Raw genomic sequence first — 15,472 nt, forward strand, 5'->3', positions numbered from 1 at the left:
GTCCAAATAACTGGTGGAAAGGGGGTTATGGTGTAGGGTTGTTTTTCAGGGGTTGGTCTTGGCCCCTTAGTTCCAGTGAAGGGAACTATTAAGGTGCGCCGTCAGCATACAAAGACATTTTGGACAAATTCACGCTTCCAATTTTGTGGGAACAGTCTGTGATGGCCCCTTCCTGTTCCATCATGACTGCGCACCAGTGGACAATGCAAGGTCCATAAAGACACGGATAAGCGATTTTGGGGTGGAAGAACTTGATTGGCCTGCACAGACTTCTGACCTCAACCTGATAGAACACCTTTGAGATGAATTAGAGTGGAGACTGCAAGCCAGGCCTTCTCGTCCTACCTACATGAATGCCTGACCTCACAAATGCGCTTCTGGAAGAATGGTCAAACATTCCCATAGACAAACTCCTAAACCTTGTGGACAGCCTTCCCAGAAGAATTTAAGCTGTTATAGCAGCAAAGGGTGGCCCAACTCAATTTTGAACCCTACAGACTAAGACTGGGATGCCATTAAAGTTCATGTGCGTGTAAAGGCAGCTCTACCAATACTTTTGACAATATAGTGTAGGTTAGAGAGGCCTCAAGAAAATGTTTCCTGTAGAAGGTTATGCTGGCTCTGTTTTGAATAAACTGAAACCCTTGTTCAGCTGATTTCTGTCGCATGGTGTTTTAGAGACAGTTATACATAAAGTGGATCTTGTACATTCTCTGGAACCGTAATACCCATGAGAACATGACATGCCCATGTTTTGTGAATGTTTTTCCTGCTGTGTTAAAGCGGGGTTCTGGGCATCATTTTTTTTTTTTTTCAAGCTAAAATGAATTACATTAAATAGTCCCTAAAACAGATTAATAGCTCCCCAGAAATCATTGCAAACACTTGCCTTATATCCAACAGCTCATGTTGTGGCCGTATTCATCATATGTGTGGGCATGTCAAGCCCAGTTCCTTTTTCTTCCTGGTTTTCAGGGAGAGGTGCATGCTGGGTGATTTTTAGGCACAGTAATGCCCAGAGACTCCTGGGAAATGAGTGTCATCATTTCCCAGGAGGCAATGGAGTCTTAGGACAGGAAGTTGAACCACCTAGGACCAGGAACTAGGCAGATTATGAAATGTGCCTAGTAACAGCCAGATAGAAGTGAGTAAAAAAAAGTTTTTAATTTATTTATTTTTCTACATTAAATGCAAGCTGTTAATAGAAAGTTAATTTTTAGGGTGGAACTCCGCTTTAATGAATAGTGAGGCATCAGTAAGATGGGTTGACTGTGATTTACAGTCCAATCACCCTGAATAAATGCATTAGGTTTGTTATTGCACACTGCTATCTAAATGAACTTTAAAAAAAAAAGCAAGAGCATCTCGGCCTTTTGGCTAAGATGAAGTGTAGTATCTGTTCTTATTAGTTGCCAGTAGATGGTGCTATGCTAACCGTTCTGAGTACACAGCGAGGTGGAAAGGGGTGGCGGTTGGCGGATGCTAAGCCTGCTGGCGTGGAGGCGGAGGCCTTCTGATTTGGATGGAGAGGCATGAGATCAAAGCTGAGGGGCCGGGCCCCTGGTCTTTGGCCTGGATTTGGTGGTGCCTGCCCCCGGTCAGTTGTTCGGGAGAGAACACTTGCTCCTCCTTCCCCTTGGGGGGAGCGGTTAGTATTTCCCGAATGTGATTAGGTGGGAGTGGGAGGAGTAGCCTGCTGAAGTGGGCTCTCCCTAATCTCTCAGAACTCCTACCTTCCTGGCTGGGAAGGGTGTTGCTGGTCCGGGTCGGGGGGAAGGGTACGTTGAAAAGCCTGTGGAGATAGTGCCCCTGGAGTGGCAGTCCAGGGGTGCCATACCTTGCACAAGTGTTTTGAGAGGGACCCTTACAAGTGTGGCACCTTGGTCACATCTCCGCATACACTTTTTTACCACTTGCTTCTAGGGCCGAGCCTTTTGGCAAGGACCGGGTGAATTTTTGTTTCCTGGCCGGAGGGCCGGCCATCGTATTGCACGATGGTCACTTTCTACTCGCATCTCCCACCTTCCTTCTCCCCCACTTTCTTTTTTATTTTACCCCGTGTTGTCACGTTTCTGTCTTTTTTTTTTGTTGGTGCACTTTGAGTACACTTTATGTGTGATTAGTAGGGTGCCGGTCCTCGGGCCAGCCCTGAAGTCTTGGGAATAGGTGGACATGGCCTTCTGGCTTAGTTCGCCTGCTCTCATGGGGTCTCCTTTCGGAGGAGCCCCACCGAGGAGGGTTCTGTTTCGGCAGACCCTCCAAGGAAGTTGGGTCCGTGTTGGCTTCGGCTGCACGGACCACAGATTACCTCAGTCCCTGCCAGGAGCCTAATGCCCCGGGGGATCAGGGTTGGGCCCTTTTCGGAGGGTCACTTGACGTTTGCACCCGTCAGTTTTTTGTGTATCGCTCTTTGTGTGTCTTTGCACGCCAGAGGCTTTTCAATAGAAAAGAAAAAAAAAGCAAGAGCATCCATGATATCAATTGTTTGTCAAACTGTTGTTCTGTGCACTTACCGTATTTACCGGTGTATACCGCGCGCTTTTTTGCCCTGAAAATCGCGATATACGCGGATACCCGCTTCCCGCGCTGTGTTCAAACCACTGCGCCGACATATACCGAGCGCAGTACACTCGGGTATAGTCGGGCAGGCTCGGCTCCTCTCGCGGTCACGTCCTGTGCGTCCTGTACGTCCTTTACACGAGAGGAGCCGAGCCCGCCCGACTATACCCGAGTGTACTCTGTTGTCTTTGTATTCTGATAGTGGGGAGTCAGCTGGACTCCTCTCCTGTCAGAATACACTGAGAGCCTGAGAGTAATAAATGAGCACTGATGTGTGAAATGCATTTACTGGCTGTTCCAGCACTGTGTGCATTTCCTGTGACTTTTATCTAGATTATTCATTTAATAAGTAAAACGTTATTTTCATTTATCCTGGAGTGCCGCCATTTTCATCTTTTACCTGCAGTGCTGAACAAACAAAAGTTTTCCAGCAAGTCCGTTTGTGAGCATTCAATTAGTAGATCAACTGTTCTCGAACAGGACTGGCCATAATTGGATCGACATTCAGTATTTTTTCCTGTTAATGTATTTGAATCCTGAATTTAGATATTAAAATATCTCTCCTTTTGGTTCTAATATTACTGGTAAAACATATAACATAGACTCTCTTATTCCATGTTCTACTAAGAATGCAGTCTATCTGATCACCTGTCCTTGTGGCCTACATTATGTAGGCCACACTGTTCGTAAACTAGAGATCAGACTTAAAGAATACGAAAAAGCTTTTTAAATTATCGTCTAAGCACTAGGTGTTATGTCATGGCAAAAGTCATTTATGGCCATTAATAGGTTTAACTGGCGAGGAAGTCACATCAGGAGAGATATTTCCAAGATGGAAAATTGGTGGATTTTCTCTTTAAAATCTTATAGACCTCACGGTTTGAATATTGAATGGGACATCAACGCTTTCATTAACAATAGTTGAGTCCCTAGGTTATCTATTATATTTTTTATATATTTTTATTGTTTTAGCTTTAAGCTTTATTATTATGAAACGTAAACTGTTTTAACCCCTTAACGCCCGCCGCACGACTATATACGTCCGCAAAATGGCACGGACAGGCAGAAGGGCGTATATATACGTCCTTGCCTTCTAGCGGGTAGGGGGTCCGATCGGGACCCCCCCTCCCCCGCGGCGGGCGGATTCCCTCGGTGGAGCGATCCGGGACTACGGCGCGGCTATTCGTTTATAGCCGCTCCGTCGCGATCGCTCCCCGGAGCTGAAGAACGGGGAGAGCCGTATGTAAACACGGCTTCCCCGTGCTTCACTGTGGCGGCGTATCGATCGAGTGATCCTTTTTATAAGGGAGACTCGATCGATGACGTCAGTCCTACAGCCACACCCCCCTACAGTTGTAAACACACACTAGGTGAACCCTAACTCCTACAGCGCCCCCTGTGGTTAACTCCCAAACTGCAACTGTCATTTTCACAATAAACCATGCAATTTAAATGCATTTTTTGCTGTGAAAATGACAATGGTCCCAAAAATGTGTCAAAATTGTCTGAAGTGTCCGCCATAATGTCGCAGTCACGAAAAAAAACGCTGATCGCCGCCATTAGTAGTAAAAAAAAAAAAAATTAATAAAAATGCAATAAAACTATTCCCTATTTTGTAAACGCTCTAAATTTTGCGCAAACCAATCGATAAACGCTTATTGCGTTTTTTTTTTTTGCAAAAATAGGTAGAAGAATACGTATCGGCCTAAACTGAGGAAAAAAAAAAATTTTATATATGTTTTTGGGGGATATTTATTATAGCAAAAAGTAAAAAATATTGAATTTTTTTCAAAATTGTCGCTCTATTTTTGTTTATAGCGCAAAAAATAAAAACCGCAGAGGTGATCAAATACCACCAAAAGAAAGCTCTATTTGTGGGGAAAAAAGGACGCCAATTTTGTTTGGGAGCCACGTCGCACGACCGCGCAATTGTCTGTTAAAGCAACGCAGTGCCGAATCGCAAAACCTGGCCTGGGCATTTAGCTGCCTAAAGGTCCGGGGCTTAAGTGGTTAAACCACAATATGGCAGCATTATTTTATGCCTTTATTAGGTCCTTGATGGGATTATTTTAGATGAATGATTGATCAATAATTTTTTATAGGTGCCTTTTAATGCTAATATTTATATATATTTTTTTTTCAATTTGGCCCAGTCTTTTGTATCTAGCCTAGGTTTCAGGACCCAAATTAGTGGGATTTTTATCATCTCCTTTTTTGGTCTTCATTAATATGGCTGCCTTTGTTTAGATTATACAATGAAACCTCGGATTGCGAGTAACGCAGTTTATGAGCGTATTGCAATACGAGCACTGTATTTTTTACATTTCTGACTCGGTTTGTGAGTGTTGTCTCGCAAAACGAGCAGGATTCAAGCCAAAGCGGTGTGTAGTACCGCGTTTAACCAGAGGTGGGGGGGGGGGCGAAACTGAGCGGAGCCGCTCGGAAAGACTCCGAAATACTCCGTTCCCGAGGTTTGCCAAGGTCAGCCAAGCTGTCCTCGGTCCTTTCCATGTGTTTCCGAGACTCTCCAGCGCCCCCCACCTCTGGCCACATGCAGTATTGCATGCCAATGAAGTCAATGCGGAACTAATTATTTTCGTTTCCATTGACTTCAATGGGGAAACTTGCTTTGATATGCGAGTACTTTGGATTATGAGCATTCTCCTGGAATCGATTATGCTCGTACTCTGAGGTTCCACTGTATAAGTCATGGCCGCAGTGTCTGTATATGGCCATGATATTATTTCCGCTTCCGGCGTTTGAAACTGAGGCTTGGAACACAATGGAGCGTAGGCGGTTCCTGTCTGCCTTTTCCCTATATATATATATATATATATATATATATATATATATATATATATATATATATATATATATATATATAATATAATATAGTGACAAACGGTAAACCACGCCCCTGACAAAGTTCCTCATTGGACGAAACCTGTAGGGTGAACCTGGGATCTGACTTCACGATGATACACACGCTCACCACGGCCATCTTGTTGGTTGGAAACATATGATGTTTTTACCTTTATGAATGATATGCTCATTTTTAACATACAACATGTGAGAATTTTGGAATTCTTATTGGAATAAATAAATTTTGGCTTGATATAAATACTGCACCATGAGGAGTAATTTTCTCTCATTTAATGTATGAACCTATGGATCTGTTGTACATGAGAGCTGTACAAGATCCAGGTGCCTGTTTCTTTGGTGGAGACGTGACCATCTTGTGGATATGCCTGTTTGACCACCTATAATCTAGTGGTCCACTGCTTGTGGTAGGAGGCCCGGTGTGTTGATGTTCGGTACAGAATATCTTCACCTTAATTTGTCCAATTTACACACTGGGTGGTTCTGAAAGGGAAATGGACTTTTATTTCAGCATTAGTGGACTTTTACTAACATAATATTTTTAGCACTGCATATACCCATTTTTTACCTATGTTATTGTTACCAACAATTCTATGTCGGCTGCTCCTTGGAATCTAAGCGCAGTGAATCTAAGCGCATTTCTATTGAATTTAGATAATGCCTGGAATTCAGGTTTTACTTTGCTGTGCCCAAACTATTACCAGCATTTATAATAAATTCCATGCATGCTGACTCTGTTTTTTTTTTTGTATATTTGACCTTTCTGGTACAATCTTTTTTTATTGAAATTTTTGAGAAGTGAGAACTTTAACAATCCCCCGCAGGGGATGTAAACAATAAGCATAACATGGCACAGCTCAAAAGTGTGCATTAAAAGCATGTTTGATAGTGGGAATTGTCAAACATCAACAGCCCTCTGGCCAAGTCAACATAGGGTAATTGAGCTTAATTGTATATTTGACCTTTCATGTTGTAGAATTTAGGGCAGAACACATGATGGATTCGGAGACCTTTCTGAGATGTGCAGTATGTTTGACTTGTGTTTAGGGCATAATACAGATAAATTGGGTGAACTATTGACCATTAGAGTAATAGTGTCTCTTACTGAATATTTTATTGCTGATTTACTAATACCCTTCAATAAGTATAGCAGACAGCTTTCATGTGTGCTGTAGTGTAGGTAATGCTGTCTTATATCTGTGTGTGGGCTCTGCGTGGTTTGGCTGAATGGTTTCTTTGCAAATAGCTTGGCTGGCGTTCTGTACACAGTTTATTATTTGACACTGCTTTGTTTTGGTAACAGAAAAACATCTCGGAGTAAGCAGCTTTGTCTGTGCCCAGCTCTTCGGTTTCACTTGTTTCGAGGAGTGTATTTATCCTCCCATGTACAGTATATATCCTCCCATGTCAGTGCAGGAAGCCACAGTCGGACAGGGTAACGTTAGGTAGATGTTAAGAGAGTCAAGGACAACTGACTACTTGCAATATCAATGTGTAGCCCCCATGCATGTGCAGATCTCTTGGTGGCAATGGTAACTCGGCTTACATTCAGATTCACTGTATCTGTACTGAGGGAAGCTTCCCCTTTCTGTGGAAAAAACACAGGGCTTTTTAGAATAATCAGAGATTCTCTTGGTTTTCTGTGTACGACAACAAGCGCTCTTGATGATTTTGAGTGCGTTTCTTCGTGAACCCTGCTTTTATCACCATGCTGAACAATTTATATGTCATAAGAGATATTGTTAGCCCCGAATGTAAAGCGTGGGTCTTCATGTTCATTTCAAACTAACCATGTACTTATTCCAAACCTATTGACACACACATTTATTTTTATAATTTTTTTTAAATGATAAGTGCATCGTAGATGTTGTACTTAATTGCTTGCCGACCTGCCATCTTTGTTACACTGCGGCAGGTTGACACGTTCCCGCGAGTCATCGTAGCTGTACATCGGCTCTTTAAACCAGGGATAGCAGGTGCTTGCGCATCTGTTGCAGGGGGAACCGATGCGCGTGGCAGGCGGTCACGATGATCACCAGCCACACGCAATTATGAGCACGAGAGCCAGAAAAGGTGTGTGTGTGTGTGTGTGTGTAAACGCACAAATCCCTGTTCTGTGAGGAGAGACATATTGGCGTAGATTCACGTATCTTTGCGGCGGCGTAACGTATCCGATTTACGTTACGCCTCCGCAACTTAGACGGGCAAGTGCTGTATTCTCAAAGCACTTGCTCCGTAAGTTGTGGCGGCGTAGCGTAAATCTGCCAGCGTAAGCCCGCCTAATTCAAATGTGGGACGGGGGGGGGGCATGTTTTATGTTAATGTTCTGTGACCCGACGTGATTGACATTTTCCCGAACGTCGCATGCGCTTTTCGTGGAATTTCCCAGTGTGCATTGCTCCTAATACGCCGCAAGGACGTCATTGGTTTCGGCGTGAACGTAAATGACGTCCAGCCCCATTCACGGACGACTTACGCAAATGACGTAACTTTTTCAAATTTCGACGCGGGAACGACGGCCATACTTAACATTGGCACGCCACACTTACGCCACCATATAGCAGGGGTAACTATACGCCGGGAAAAGCCTAACGTAAACGGCGTAACTGTACTGCGTCGGCCGGGCGTACGTTCGTGAATTCGCGTATCTAGCTGATTTACATAGTTCGGCGCGTAAATCAGCGTACACGCCCCTAGCGGCCAGCGTAAATATGCAGTTACGATCTGACGGCGTAAGGGACTTACGCCTGTCGGATCTAAGGGAAATCTATGCGTAACTGATTCTATGAATTAGGCGCATAGATACGACGGCGCAACTCGGAGATACAACGGCGTATCTGGAGATACACCGTCATATCTCCACTGAGAATATGGCCCATTGTGTGTTCCTACTAGCTAGTAACAAGGATCTGTCATCTCCTCTAGCCAGTTCCTTCCCTCTACAGTTAGAAAACACACTGAGGTAACACAGTTAACCCCTTCATTGCCCCCTAGTGTTAATCCCTTCCCTGCCAGTGACATTTACACAGTAATCAGTGCATTTTTATAGCAGATCATCGCCATTACTAGTGAAAAAATAATAAAAATGCCATAAATCTTTCCCATAGTTTGTAGACGCTATAACTTTTGCACAAACTAATCAATATACACTTATTGCTATTTTTATTATCAAAAATATGTAGACTATATTGACCAAAACTGATGAAAAAATGTGATTGTTAAAAACATTTTTGGAGATATTTATTATAGCAAAAAGTAAAAAATATTGTTTTTTTTTTTTAAATTGTCGCACTTTTTTTTGTTTATAGCACAAAAAATAAATCGCAGAGGTGATCAAATACCACCAAAAGAAGGCTCTATTTGTGGGGGGAAAAGGACGTCACTTTTGTTTGGGTACAGCATCGCACGACCGTGCAATTGTCAGTTAAAGCAATGCAGTGCCATATCGCAAAAAATGGCCCGGTCTGAAAGGGGGTAAATTCTTGAAGGGGTAAAAGAACACATTGCAGACAAGTACAGATGAATAGTATTGGACGAACGGTTCAGGCCTAACATTGGCTGTTTGCCTGTTCACCCACTCAAATTGTCGGTGTGTTCGACCTGCTGAGCACCCCACAATGCACTGTGTGCTGCACAAGCCCTAATTGGCTGAAGCAATGAAAGATTTGCCCAATTGGGGCACAGAACATGGTCAGAGCCATGATGGGAGAAAGTAATGATGACTGTGCAACAAATCATGGCTCATTTCTCATAGGCCCACCGTCTTCTATAAAAGGATCCTTCCCACAACAGCCATTTGCAGCGTGATATTGGAGTGGAGATAGATAGAACATGTCCTTGATAACGCCCTGGAGGAGGGACGAAACGAATTGACGCATTTTTGGTTTTACAACCGACGACGTGGAGACCCTACCAAGGAGATTCAGAGACCCATCTTCCCAACACCAGAAAGAAGCGTGTTTGACCCCCAGACTGCAAAGTTGAGGGTCCATCTTTTCTGGTGAGTGGGAACATGAGAGGAGAGTGTGGCACCTGGTACAGCATGTTTACATGAAGCACTTCAGCACCTTTTAGATATTTTTGGAGCACCAAGCACTTTATAAGAGTCTGTTTTGTAAAGGATTTTTGTTTTTTGTCACAGAAATAATTTTTTGGCATTGTGTTATTCCAAACGGCAAGCGTTGTATTATTTTAATTTAGATAGAACAGGGTTCTGTTCTTTGCTACTAGCAAGTTAGTGTGCTATTGTGATTCTATTGTGAGTGTAGATGGTCAGTTCTGTGTGAATATAGTGCAGTGTGAGTATAGTGCGACCATTCATTTTTACTTTAGTGTCAGTGTAGTGTTTCAGGGCAGGTTTACTGCTGTATATTGAGGTGCATTTGTGCATGTTTAGTGCTGTATATTGACGTGCGTCAGTGCACATTTTTTGCAGTATGTCGAGTTGCGCCAGTGTATGTTAACTGCAGTATATTGACATGCGTTAGTGCACCTTTACTGCATTATATTAACGTGCGGTAGTGCACATTTTACTGCAGTATATTGAACTGCATTAGTGCACTTTTGCTGCAGTATATTGAACTGCGTTAGTGCACTTTTACGGCCAGTATATTGAAGTGCCTTAGTGCACTCTTACGGCAGTATATTGACGTTCCTGAATGTACTTTTACGGCAGTATGTTAAAGTGCGTTAGTGCAGTTCACTGCAGTATATTAACCACTTAAGGATCGCCTCCTGCACATATACGTCGGCAAAATGGCACGGCTGGGCACATGCACGTACAGGTACGTGCTGTGCTATTGTCCAGCCGTGGGTCGCGGGCATGCGCCCGCGACCCGGTCCGAAGCTGTGGGACCCGTGGACCCGATCTCCGCTGGAGTCCCGTGATTGGTCCACGGAGCTGAAGAACAGGGACAGCTGTGTGTAAACACAGCTTCCCCGTTCTTCACTGTGGCTCCGTCATCGATCGTGTGATCCCTTTTATAGGGGACACAATCTATGACGTCACACCTACAGCCACACCCCCCTACAGTTGTAAATACACTTCAGGTCACACTTAACCCCTACAGCGCCCCCTGTGGTTAACTCCCAAACTGCAATTGTGATTTTCACAATAAACAATGCATTTTAAATGCATTTTTTGCTGTGAAAATGACAGTGGTCCCAAAAATGTGTCAAAATTGTCCGAAGTGTCCGCCATAATGTCGCAGTAACGAAAAAAATCGCTGATCACAGAGCCTTTCAGAGCCAGGTCCCAGGACATATGTATATCATCATATACATAACAAGCTCCTATTTGGTTATCCCTATGGACTGGTAACTGACACATTACCAGCCTATTGTGTTTGTGGCTGGTTGTTCTAACCAGGCCATTATTGTGAGCATCTGTACAATCTTTATATGGGATTCCCATGTCCTGGGACCCAAACCTTTTCTTAGTATTTTATGCCCGTTAGGGCACACAGGTCTGCCTCAAAGACTTGGTCTTGGTCCACGTGTGAGATACTTATCCACTGTTTGTCTGGGACCCCCTCTCTGGGGCTAAGGGACGCTGTGCCACTAGACCGTCTCCTGACGAAGCGAAAGCGAAACTAGTCGAGACTAGAGACTGTTGGTCTCATGATTGCAATTTTTTCACCGATACCCCACCCCTCTTGTTAAGAAATGGGATTGCACAACCGGGGACCAGACTGTGGTCAAGTTTGTATTTTTGTAATGTTTTAATGTGATGTAGTTTTTATTTTTGTCCATGATGTCTATATGTAAATAAATTTTTCTTAAACTTATCTAATGTGAATCACTAAGGTTTTTGAACCTATACACAACAGTAACGGTATAGTCCTCCCCGCCCATATTTTTTATTGGGGTTTGTGGGGAATCCCTGAGACCCCTCTATCTATATTAAAATAATAGGACGATGGTACATCCCCCTACGAAATTTTATGGTTTTAATGATAAAAGGTTTAATCATGTACTGCCATTCATGTTGTATTTTACTTTGTATAATAATTGTATATTGTGTCTTTTACTAAAGATTATTGATACCTTTTAACTTGATTTGTAATCGATAAATAATTCAATGATCAATACGAACAAGGGTATTCAGTGACATGCCTCATACAAAGTTCCATTCCTTCCTCTTTTTTTGTCTAGCAAAAAAACACCACTTTCCATTGATTAAAGTGCATCCCCTTCTCTATACCTTTCGGTAATAAGCCCCCCCCCCCCCCCCCATCATGTCTGGGAGGTCAACAAGGAAAAGCAAATGTTCCCATGGCACTGTGAGTGGGCCAGCAGTATCTGTGTCCACAGGCAAAGGTGGTCGTAGTCTGTCCAAAGGCAAGGCACCATTTCCTCTGTTGATTGATGTTGCCTGTGCTATACAGCCACAACATGCAGAGGAGGCGATTGACTGGCTTACTAAACCATCCTCATCCTCTGTCACCCAAGCAGAGACTAGTGCACAGTCCACCGCAGCTGCCAGAGCGGCTTATCCGGCCGCCTTGTCTACAGCTACTCCTGCTATAGCCCCAGCATCATGCATGAAGGAATTATTTGAACAAAGCATCAGCCACTTGCTCCTCGATAATGCACAGTTATTACTTGATTCTGATGTTGGTTCTGAGGTTCAGGAAGGTACATGAGCGTACAGAGAGGGGAGAACACCGGCCAACATTAAATTGTCAGTCATGTTCCCCCTGCCAAAGCGTATTGCCAAGTTGGCTACAGTGATGATGATGAATGAGGTCACTGACGCAACTTAGGTGCCGGATAGAGCAGAGGAGAAAAGTTAGGGTGAGGCACAACCCCAACGAGGCAGCCATCATGGAAGACTAGAGCGCAGCCTCCCTATTCCATCACATTGAGGAGCTGTGATTTCCCTGCCCACTTCCCACAGCTCAGCTGTCTGGGCCTTTTTTAGCATATATGCTGCCGATCGCACTGTTGCATGGCAAAAAAAATAGCCATTTGGGTACCCCATTCTTCACAAGGCATTTAACCTAAAAGCCACACAAAAGGAACGCAATTCTGCTCCTCCTCACCTTTCAGGTCTACACTCACTATATCTCATTACCTCTCAGCAGCCTCCACTGACAGGGATGATGTTATAGCGAAGGGTGTCACAGGTCCTTGCAGCACATTAGCCAGCAGCACACCATCAGTTGTAGACTATAGCAGGTAAATTTCTGTGCCCCAGCTGTTGCAGCGGAAAAAAAATGGTCACTGCCACCCACATGCCCAGGAATCCTTCCATGATTTTGAAGAATTCTCTGTACCACAATGGCAGGTTCCCAGGCACTATTTCTTTGCACATAAGGCCATGCTCTGTACCATCAATGTTGTGGCATCGTTGGGCAAGGAAGTCAGCCGCAAGGTCCACATTACTGCTGACATGTGGTCCAGCAAGCATGGTCAGGGACGCTATATTTCGTTCACAGCAGACTGTGCTTGCAAATTGGAAGCATGCAGGACAGGGCTCAGTGCTTTAGCTAGGGGCCATATCTCCGTACAGCTGGTGGTGATGTGAGATTTGTCTGCTTCACCCCCTCCTCCTCCATGCCCTCCTCTACTGAATTGTCCTATGAACAACCAGTACCCCCTAAGTGTTTGAGGGGCTATTCAATGAGTTAGGCTAAAATATGCCATGCAGTGCTTCAGCTGGTTTGTCTAGGGGACAGGAGCCACATCGGAACAGAGATTCTTTCAGCTCTGCAGTCGCAGCAGGCCCAGAGGTGGTTTACGCCATGCCAGCTGGAGCCAGGAATGGTGGTGTGCGATCATGGCACTAACCTCCTGTCTGCCCTTACATAGAAAAGTTGAAATGCAGTCCAGAGGAGTCTGTAGCCATAAACCACCTGATTTGTGACAGGTGGAACTCAACTTTTGCAATGCTGCAGTGCCTGCACAAGAAGCAGAGGGCCGTCAACGAGTACCTGTGTTAGTATGGCACAATGACAGGCTCGCCTTTTTCCCCCCACGCCAATGGCTGCTGATAAAGGATGCATGCACTGTACTGTCACCATTTGAGGATGCAACAAGGATGGTGAGCCGTGACAATGCTTGCATCAGTGACACAATCCCTGTTGTGTTCCTGCTGGAGCAGACTCTGCATGGCATTATGAACATGGCACTCACGGTAGGTAGAGCAACAGAAGGAAGAGAAGGACTTCCTTTCCTCTCAAGGCCTACTTTATGCAGACACAATTCTTGCGACATCAGAGAACACACAGGGGAAGGATGATTTTGGCAGTTTGAGGCATTGAAGTTGAGGAAGACATACATCCAACCTTAAGGCCGCGTACACACGGTCGGACAAAACCGTTGAGAATGGACCGAGGTTCATTTTCATCGGTCCAAACCGACCGTGTGTATAGCCCATCGGTCTGTTGTCCTTTGGTCCAAAATCTTAAAACCTGCTTTAAAATCGAACTGATGGCCCGCTGCCCGATCGGTCCAAACCGATGGTTAGTACAGAAAGCATCAGTTCAAAACCCGCGCATGCTCAGAATCAAGTCGACGCATGCTTGGAAGCATTGAACTTAGTTTTATTCAGCACATCGTGTGTTTGACGTCACCGTGTTCTGACCCGATCGGTTTTTGGAACGATGGTGTGTACGCACATCAGACCATCAGGCCACTTCAGCAGTGAACCGGTGGAAATTGCCCGTCGGACCATTCTCATCGGTTTGGAACGACCGTGTGTACGCGGCCTAAGAGGTGGTTTTCCTTCCTAGAACCCTTGGGAGTAGTACTTGGCTGGGAGGAGGCAGTTGCAGATACTGTAATCCTCAGTGACAGAGAGGACTCTACTTCTCTCTCAGATATGCTGTGCATGGGCTCCCTAATTCTTCAAAGCCTGCGAAAGGACCCAAGAATTTGTGGCATCAAGGAGAAGGATCACTATTGAATGGCAACCCTCCTTGACCACCGTTACAAAGGGAAAGTCTCAGAGTTCATTCTGTCCTCAGAGGCAGCATAGGATGAAATATCTTGAGGACACCTTAAAGTGGTTGTAAAGTCAGAAGTTTTTTTTTTTTTATCTTAATGCTTTCTATGCTCAGTTCAAAAGCCTTATGCCCTGTACACATGATCACTTTTTGTGATGAAATAAAATGACATTTTTAAAAATGTAATTTAAAATGATCGTGTGTGGGCAAAACATAATTTTTTGTCTTCTGAAAAACGACCAAAAAAAATTAGAACATGCTTCAATTTTTTATGTCATTTTTTAAAATGTAATTTTTTGTGTCATAAAAAATGATCTTGTGTGGGCAAAAATGACATTTTAAACCCGCACATGCCCAGAAGCAAGTTATGAGACTGGAGGTAAAACTACCATTCATAATGGAGTAAGCACATTCATCACGCTGTAACAGACAAAAAAGCACGAATCGTCTTTTACTAACAAGTAACCAGCTAAAAGCAGCCTCAAGGCGAATAGAACTTCCCCTTTAGAGTGCCGTCGCTTTGTTCATCATTTTTCAAAAACGATGGTGTGTGGGCAACATCATTTTTTAATGATGAAGTTGGAAACATTTCATCTTTTTTCATGATAAAAAATTACATTTTTTTTTCATCACAAAAAGTGATCGTGTGTACGGGGCATTAGTGTACGAAATTGGCAGCTTGCAAAATTGTACATTTTCCTAGGTTAAACATTTGACATTTTTTCTATTGTGAATAAATTATTGGTTTATGAGATCTGCAAATTATTGCATTCTATTTTATGTAGATTTATCACAGCACCCCATTTATTTTAGGGCTTGGGATTGTTAAATATTTTATTTAAGAAGGTTCTTTGCCCATTTAAAATTCCCACAGCATTTTAATGGGATTCAAACAGAGTTTTGATGAGGCCAGTCCATAACTTCCCATATTTGTATTTTTAAGCTATTCCTTGGTGGATTTGTCAGTGTGCTTTGGATCATTATTCTGTTAAAAAATCAATTTCCAATTTAACGTCCACTTTCGAACAGATGACCTAACATTCTCATCAAGCACACTTTGATATTTTGCAGAATTAATTGTTTAT

At 43.7% G+C, this 15,472-nt stretch overlaps 1 protein-coding gene and 1 pseudogene across 5 annotated transcripts in view; both read left to right on the forward strand.

Annotated features, from left to right (window-relative positions):
• Positions 1–15,472, forward strand: part of CABIN1 (calcineurin binding protein 1) — a 288,720-nt gene that overhangs the window by 138,006 nt on the left and 135,242 nt on the right. The gene's annotated exons all lie outside the window — the stretch shown is intronic.
• On the forward strand, positions 1,358–1,440 carry LOC120925258 (annotated as a pseudogene).

The sequence above is a fragment of the Rana temporaria genome, chromosome 1 (genome assembly GCF_905171775.1).
Source record: "Rana temporaria chromosome 1, aRanTem1.1, whole genome shotgun sequence".
NCBI lineage: Eukaryota > Metazoa > Chordata > Amphibia > Anura > Ranidae > Rana > Rana temporaria.